Consider the following 9485-nt stretch of genomic DNA (forward strand, 5'->3'; position numbering starts at 1 on the left):
TATTTAAATGTATAAAAAACATTTACACATTTATTTAAATGTATAAAAAACATAAAGAATATGTAATTTGGCCAGGAGCAGTGGTTCATTCCTGTAATCCTAGCCCTTTGGGAGGCCATGGTGGGCAGATCGCTTGAACCCAGAAGTTCGAGACCAACCTGGGCAATATAGCGAGACCTCGTCTCTACAAAAAATACAAAAAAATTAGCCAGGCGTGGTGGCGCCTACCTGTATTCCACAGTGTATATTTGCCACATTTTCTTTATTCCACCACTGATGGCCATCTAGGTTGATTCCATGGAGCATGGGGTACATGAGGGAGCCTTTACTTCCATTTTTGCTATTGTGTATAGTGCTGTGATGAACATGTAAGTGCATATATATTTTTGGTAGAATGCTTTATTTTCCTCTGGGTACATAACCCAGTAGTGGGATTGCTGGGTTGAATGGTAGTTCTTTGAGAAGTCACCAAACTGCTTTCCACAGTGGCCGAACTGTGTATAAGCATTCCTTTTTCTCCTCAGCCTCACCAGCATCTCTTATTGTTTGACTTTTTAATAACAACCATTCTGACTGGTGTAAGATGGTTCTCATTGTGGTTTTTATTTGCACTTCTCTGATGATTAGTGATGTTGCACATTTTTTCATATGTTTGTTGGATGCTTGTATGTCTTCTTTTGAGATGCGTCTGTTCATGTGATTTGCCCATTTTTTAATGGGGTTGTTCTTTGCATGTTGAATTGTTTGTTTTCCTTATAAATTCTGGATATCAGATCTTTGCTGGATGCAGATTGCAAGTATTTTTTTTTCATTTTGTAGTCTATTTACCTGTTAATAATTTCTTTTACTGTGAAGAAGCTCTTTAGTTTAATTAGGTCCCACTTGTCAATTTTCATTTTTGTTGAGATTGCTTTAAAGGACTTTATCATAAATTCTTTCCCAAGGCTGATGTCCAGAATGCCATTTCCTAGGTTTTCTTCTAGGATTTTTTTTTTTTTTTTTTTTGAGATGGAGTCTCGCTGTGTCACCCAGGCTGGAGTGCAGTGGTGCAATCTTGGCTCACTGCAAGCTCTGCCTCCCGGGTTCATGCTTTTCTAGGATTCTTATAGTTTGTGGTCTTACTTTTAAATCTTTAATCCATCTTGAGTTAATTTTTCTATATGGTGAAAGGTAGGAATCCAGTTTCATTCTTCTGCATATGGCTAGCCAGCTATCTCAGCACCATTTATTGAATAGGGAGCCCCTTTCCCTGTTGCTTGTTTTTGTTCTTTGTCAAAGATCAGATGACTGTAGGTATGCAGCCTTATTTCTGGGCTATTTTGATCCATTGGTCTCTGCGTCTGTTTTTGTATCAGTACCGTGCTGTTTTGGTTACTGTAGTCTTACAGCATAGTTTGAAGTCAACTAATGTGATGCCCTCAGGTTTGCTCTTTTTGCTTAGGGTTGCTTTGGCTATTTGGGTTATTTTTGGTTCCATATGAATTTTAGAATAGTTTTTTCTAATTGTGTGAAAATGACATTGGTAATTTGATAGGAATAGTGTTGAATCTATAGATTGCTTTGTCCAGTATGGTCATTTTAGTGATATTGATTCTTCCAATCCATGAGCAGGAAATGCTTTTCCCTTTGTTTGTGTCATCTATGATTTCTTTCAGCAGTGTTTTGTAGTTCTTTTTGTAGAGGTCTTTGAAGCTTGGTTAGATATATTCCTAGGTATTTTTTTTTTTGTATCTATTGTAAATGGGATTGCATACAACTTGCTTTTAGATGGTTCAGTTGAAAAAGGAAGAAAGAAAGGAGGAAGGAAAGGAGGAATGAAAGCAAAGTATACATGTGGCTGGGTGTGGTGGCTCATGCCTATAATCTGAGTACTTTGGGAGGCCAAGGAGGGAGGATCGTTTGAGGCCAGGAGTTCAAAACCAGCCTGGGCAATATAGTCAGATCCTGTCTCTACAAAAAATTTAAAAGTTACCTGGGCATGTTGACACATGTCTGTAGTTTTAGCTACTCAGGAGGCTGAGGTGGGAGGATCCCTTGAGCCTTGAACTCAGGAGTCTGAAGCTGCAATGAGCTATGGTTGCACTGCTGCACTCCAGCCTGGGCAACAGAGTGAGACCCTGTCTCTTAAAAAAAGGAAGAAAGAAAAAAGTGTACATGTGTCTTAATCTGTTCAGTCTATTATAACAAAAACACCATAAACTCGGTGATGTATAAACAACAAACATTTATTTCTCACAGTTCTGGAAGTGGAGAAGTACAAGATGAAGGCCCCAGCAGATCTGGTGTCTGGTGAGGGTCAATGATGGTGACTTCTTGCTATGTCGTCACACAGTGGAAGGGTATGGCAGCTCTCTGTGGCCATTTTTTTATAAGGGCACTAATCTTATTTAAGAGGGTATCTCCAAAGGGCCTCACCTCCTAATACCATCACAGTGATGACTGATTAGGTTTCAATATATGAATTTTGGGGACACACAAACATTCAGACCATAGCAGCAGTATACATTCTGATAAAGCAAATTTTTTTTAAAAAAGTAGTAATTTCACCGAAATAAGGAATTTTTAAGGAAAAGGAAGTGAAATAATATATGAAAGGCAATGGAAACCTGGCTGGGTGCTGTGGCTCATGCCTGTATCCCAGCACTTTGGGTGGCCTCGGAGTTTGAGACCAGCCTAGCCAACATGGGTGAAACCGTATCTCTACTAAAAATACAAAAATTAGCTGGGCATGGTGGTACTTGCCTGTAATCCCAGCTACTCGGGAGGCTGAGGCAGGAGGATCACTTGAACCTGGGAGATGGAGGTTGCAGTGAGCAGAGATTGCTCGACTGCACTCCAGCCTGGGTGAGAGAGTAAGACTCCGTCTTAAAAAAAAAAAAAAAAAAAAAAAGACAATAGAAACCCAATCAGGCTCAAAAATGAGAAGACTCACTAGCCATGGTTGATAAATATGGAGACAGGGTTGCCAAGGAATATGCACCAGACTGGGGTCTCAATTATTTTGGCCTCATTTTGTCTCCAACTAAAAAATTGACCTCGAGCAAGTAACATAAACTCTGAGTCTATTTTGTAACCAATGAAACAAGAAATTAGGCCATTAGATTTTAATCCCATTCCCCCTTCCTTTTTACAGACCAGTAAAAGGAATTTTTTTTTCTTTTTTCTTTTTTTTTAAATAGGAACTTGCTCTGTCACCCAGGCTGGAGTGCAGTGGTGCGATCACAGCTTACTGCAGCCTCACCTTCTGGGCTCCAGCGATCCCACCTAAACCTGCAGAGTAGCTGGGACTATAGACATGCGCCACCATGACCAGCTAATTTTTAAATTTTCTTTAGAGACGAGGTCTTACTATGTTGCAACACTGGTCTAGAACTTCTAGACTCAAGTGATCCTTCTGTCTTGGCCTCCCAAAATGCCAGGATCACAGGTGTGAACTACTGCATTTGGCAAAAACCATTTTTAGGAATTTGAATAAATTCCTAAAAATAAAGCAGAGCCTTTTCTCAGGTGAAGCAAAGGGGGCTGGATGCCAGAACCCTGCTTGACTGACCTGATCCTGCCCATGGCTGACTGCCAAGTAACATCTGAGGAGTCACCTAAGGTTCTGGAGAACAGTTTGAAAGCCAATGATTGTGCTGATTTTTAAAGGCCTTTTATAGGCCTTTAATATGCTTAAAGTGTCTGTAGGTTAAAAAATAAACTTGCTTATCATTGTCTGGGAACATTAAAAAAAAATTTGTGAGGTTTAAAAACAGTATACAGTCAATTATTAAGCTCTTAATAGAGGCCTTTCCTGATTATGGTAGAGTAGCCTTTAACCACACTCCAGTCACCATGACAACATCCTATTTTATTTTCTTTATAGCATTTATCAGTACCTAAAATTATCAATACTTCTGTGTTTGTCGGTTCTCTGTCCCTAGAATGTGTATTCCTTGAGGAAAGGGATTCCCTAATCTAAAAGGGATTAATAATGAGATGATGGCATCCAATATGTGCTCAATATATTTGTCACCTAAGGATTTCAGAAACATAAGTTTCCATGTGGATTTTTACACTTCACATGTTAAAACTTGGTCATCTTATGGGTGGTTTCTACTTTCTCTTGAAAATTAACCACAATTTACTAATTTTAATAAACTAATTTTGGATGCAGCCCTGGAAAAGGGAATATGTTGTAGGCTCTCTGGATTCTGTTATGTTCTTCCAAAGTATTGAGTTTTGTATTTTTAAGCAGTAGATAACTTTATTATTTATTTATTTATTTATTTTTTGAGACGGAGTCTTGCTCTTGTCTCCCAGGCTGGAGTGCAGTGGTGTAATCTCAGCTCACCACAACCTCTGCCTCCCGGGTTCAAGCTGTTCTCCTGCCTCAGCCTCCTGAGTAGCTGGGATTACAGGCGCCTGGCTAATTTTTGTAGTTTTAGTAGAAACGGGGTTTCACCATGTTGGCCAGGCTGGTCTCGAACTCCTGACCCAGGTGATCCACCCGCCTCGGCCTCCCAAAGTGCTGGGATTATAGGCGTGAGCCACCGCGCCTGGCTGCAGGTAGATAACTTTAAATTGTCACTCCTGTACTGGATGGCAACTGAAACCTAAGTTGACATTTTAGCCATAGCTGAACTACTTGAAATCTACTCTGTGATGCATGGTTCAGGAACTATGGGGAAATTTGGGTGGATTTTATATATAGAACTTGGGGCTGCCCTTATCTGTTTTTTGCCTTCCTAGGATTCCCACCCCACTCCCTTTACAGTTGCTGGGATCCCCTAAACTCTGTCCTTTGGTTCTTCAAACCAGTAAGACTGCGGATTTTCCAGTCCTTTTTCAGTCATCCCACGTGGCATAGACTGAGACCTACTCCTAGGCTAGGAGATATAACTACCAATGCACTGTCATGACAGATCGGATTAGTTAATATAATTGAAAGGACTTTCAAAGCAAATGTAATTATTAATATTGACTCTCATATACTATAACTTAGATTTCCTGAAATGCAGGCATGACACCATGTTTATCTTTGCAATCCTGTAGCAGCTTACATTGTACTACACATAGGTGTTCAAATCATTTTCATTTAACTCAAATGAGTAGTACCTAATTAGGTGTGGAAGTAACAGGAAAAGTGGTAGTTTGCAGAATTACTCTAGAAGGCAAAACGTTTTCATCAATTAACAAGAACTTTGAAATGCACAACTAATAAAACAACTTGGGAGATACAGAAATACTCAAATATGAATAGAAATTAGTCAATTTAATCATAAATCAATCACTTTATTCTAGTCAGTAACTGATTAAATAAAACAAAAGTTCAACTTCCTGTGCTACTTATCAGTGTTCGTTCAGTAGGTAAAATGTATACACTCTTATGATTCTGGGAGGAAAAATCCACTTTAAATGGCAAGAGAAACCAAATTATTTGGTACCCCTCCTTCATGGCTTTGAAATACCCAATTCACATTGCTTTCAAAATTTAGCAAGATATTATTGCATTTTGCGTAGTATTGTGCATACAATAGGCACTCAACTTTTTTTACATGTCTTCAGTTGCTCACAGCCTATGTTCTAGGAATTTATAGACGCTGCTGAATTGTTTGATCTGGACTGCAGAACACTGACCTGGAATCCACTGAACTTAAACCAGTTCTCTGGCTTATTACTTTCTAACATTAAATAAATCTTTACCTTTCTTAGCCTCTTTATCTGTAGAAAACAGACAATAACTAGTTCACAGAGTTGTAATGATTAATGGAGAACATCTGAAAACATTTTATAAGCTTTAGAAAAAACGATAAAGATGTAAATTCCAAATTGTTCACAGTAGGTTTTAGTGCTAGGCACGTTTGTTATTGGGAACTAACTTGATAAACTTTTTCTCCCTGTGCCTCAAAAAAAGTTTCATGAAATAGAACAATTTATTTGTTCTTTAACCAACCTAAGAGGTTTTGTTCAATAGTTCACATACTTTTGGCAATTAAAAACAGTATATTTGTGAGGTTTTTCATGGGGAAATCTGGAAAATAGGGTAGAGCAGTGTTTTCCAAGGTTTAAGGTATATAACAATCAACTGGGGATCTTGTTAAAATGCAGATTCTGATTCAGTTGGTCTGGGGTGATGCCAAGGCTGCTGATCTCTGACCACTTTGAGTAAAAAGAGTCTAAACCTATTGAAGAAAGATAGTAAACAATCATCTTGTTCATGCTTATGATTAAAGATAGCATCCAAGTAAGCTGTTTTCCTACGCAGATAACTAGTAGGTAGGCTAGGCAATTTTTAAAAACTCTACGTTCAGTTGTGAATTCATGACACTTGGAACAATTGCTGAAAATGTAACAATTTTTCTAAGAGTTGGAGGCTAAAAGCTTAAGAAGGAAGCACTTCTGAGGGCTTGTAAGAGATAATTTTCTTCCCTGTGCAACTCCTGAAAGGGAAAACAATTGCTTTAAGATAAAGTTTTTTTGTTTGTTTGTTTGTTTTTTTTGAGACGGAGTCTCGCTCTGTCGCCCAGGCTAGAGTGCAGTGGCGCGATCTCGGCTCACTGCAAGCTCCGCCTCCCGGGTTCACGCCATTCTCCTGCCCCAGCCTCCCTAATAGCTGGGACTACAGGCGCCTGCCACCGCGCCCGGCTAATTTTTTTCGTATTTTTAGTAGAGACGGGGTTTCACCGTGTTAGCCAGGATGGTCTCGATCTCCTGACCTCATGATCCACCCACCTTGGCCTTCCAAAGTGCTGGGATTACAGGCTTGAGCCACCGCGCCCGGCTAAGATAAAGTTTACATAAGAGCCAGATCATCTTAATCTGGGGGCTTCTGATATTGAAGTCCATGGACATCTAGTGGAAAGAACAATGGACTGGGATACAGAGCCCTAGTATTTATTAATTTGCTTCCTAGCATTGGGTATGTACGTACATATTTTGTTTTTAACTGTCTCAACTTCCTATCAGCAAAACGGGAATAACTGGTCCTGACAACTTCATAGGGTGACTATGTGAATCAAAAGGTAATATATGTAAAAATATTTCTTCAAGGCTGTTAGAAGTGTGAGGTGGTATAATGGTAAAGAATGCAGACTCTGGAGTCAGACCAGCTTCACTTCTTTATAGCTGTGTATTATTTACCTTCTTCTGGTTTCATTTCAAAACTAGACTGAGGAATAAACAAATGCCTCTGGAGGAATTTATACTGATGACCATTCAGGAAAATTTCTTACTAAGTGATTTTGAGTATCAAAGATAAAAGACAAATTATTTCTCCAGAGCTTCCCATTTATTATTTTGCATTCACATAAGAATACAGATTATATTCATGATAAAGAATATTAAGGCCAGGTGCAGTGGCTCATGCCTGTAATCCCAGCATTTTGGGAAGCCAAAATGGGTGGATAGTTTGAGGCAGGAGTTTGAGATCAGCCTAGGCAACACAGTAAGACCCCTGTGAAGTTGACTTCAAGTTGTGAAACACTGTATGATTATGTTATTTATTTTTAATTTTTTAATTTTTGTGGGTACACTGTAGGTATATATATTTATAAGGTACATGAGATATTTTGATACAGGCATGCAATGTGAAATAAGCACATAATGGAGAATGGGATAGCCATACTTTATTTATTTATTTATTTTTTTTAGATAGAGTTTCACTCTGTCTCCCAGGCTAGAGTGCAGTGGAGCCATCTCGGCTCACTGCAAGCTCTGCCTCCCGGGTTCACGCCATTCTCCTGCCTCAGCCTGCCGAGTAGCTGGGACTACAGGTGCCCGCCACCACACCCAGCTAATTTTTTGTATTTTTAGTAGAGACGGGGTTTCACCGTGTTAGCCAGGATGGTCTCAATCTCCTGACCTTGTGATCTGCCTGCCTTGGCCTCCCAAAGTGCTGGGATTACAGGCATGAGCCACCATGCCCGGCCAATTTATTTATTTATTTTTAGATACAGGATCTCACTCTGTCACCCAGGCTGGAGTGCAGCAGCACAAATGTAGCTCACTGCAGCCTCTAACTCCTGACCTTAAGCGACCCTCCCACATCAGCCTTCGAAGTAGCTGGGATTACAGGCATGAGCCACCACATCTGGATACATATGACATAATTTACAGACTGGTATTAAAATTAATGATGGTTCAAAGACTATTAGTTGATTATTTAAATGATTCAGCAGTAAAACGTAGTAAGCTTTTCTACACTATACTCAAAAGTATAAAAAGATCATTATGTTTATGGTGGTCAAAATGAACAATTAACTTGATCATCTTTCTCCTGCAGTAGAACTCAAAATCAATAAAGAGGATTTTGGCAATTTTCCTGAACCCCTAATAAAATGTATTAATAATAATAATAAATCAATAAAACTTGTTTTGTTTTCACTTTTTTTTTTTTTTGACTCTAGGACTACTTTACTCATTTACCTGCCTGGCCCATAAACAAAATCTGAGTCTGCTTATTCCCTTCCTTTGAAGACCAGCTTGGGTATCTCCAGTGTTTTCCTAATGCAAATTAAAATTAACACACCTCTATTAAAAAAAAAAATGCAGCTAGGTGCAGTGACTCATGCCTATAATACCAGAGCTTTGGGAGGCTGAGGTGAGAGGATTGCTTGAGGCCAGGAGTTCAAGACCAGCCTGGGCAACACAGTGAGTTTCCATCTAAAAAAATTTTTTTAAATTAGCTGGGCATGTTGGCATATACTTGTAGTCCTACCTATTCAAGAGGCTGAGGCAGGAGAACTGCTTGAGCTCAGGAGTTCGAGGTTACAGTGAGCTATATGATTGTACCACTGCACTGTAGCCTGGGTGACATAACAAGATCCTGTCTCTAAGAGAGAGAGAGAGGAAAAAAAAAAAGCATCTTTCCTGTTTGGAGTCTTGGCTGGGAGGTACATGTTATACATCAGAACTTAGGTAGGAATGGAAGGCCCAAGAATTCACTGTGCTGTCCCTAAAAGGATGCTGAACATGTTTGACTTGACAAATTATCACCACTGCAGCTACATTTAAAATACATTAATCATCTAATATTTGCATGTTATGTACAACTTAAGTTTTCACTAAAAAGTATTATTAAACAACAGTCTAAGCTTTTGTGAGAACTGTAATTTGGAACAACTAGTAAAACATCTGGAAACTGAACTGGTGGTCCACAGGCCACTCTGAATCACAAAAGTGTTTTATTTGATTAGCAGTTAGGGGAAAAGTGGCTTGTTCTGTTAAATGACAGGATTTTGGTGGGGACCATTTTGAAGGGCCAGTTCTCATCCAAACCAAGTTCAAGGTCTGGTGGGAAGAAATTCTGCCTTGCCAATTTCAGATGCTGGACACTCACAAAATTTCAATGTCAGGTGAGAAGCTATTATGCAAAGCCTTTTCCATCCATATTTATCAACTTCCTAAGTTCTCTTTTGAGTGGATTCTCTGGTGTTGAATAAGGAATGAACGTTAAAGAGAAATTTTACTATACTGATTACACTGAAAGGGTTTCTTTCCAACAT

Source organism: Pan paniscus, chromosome 5 (assembly GCF_029289425.2).
Source record: "Pan paniscus chromosome 5, NHGRI_mPanPan1-v2.0_pri, whole genome shotgun sequence".
NCBI lineage: Eukaryota > Metazoa > Chordata > Mammalia > Primates > Hominidae > Pan > Pan paniscus.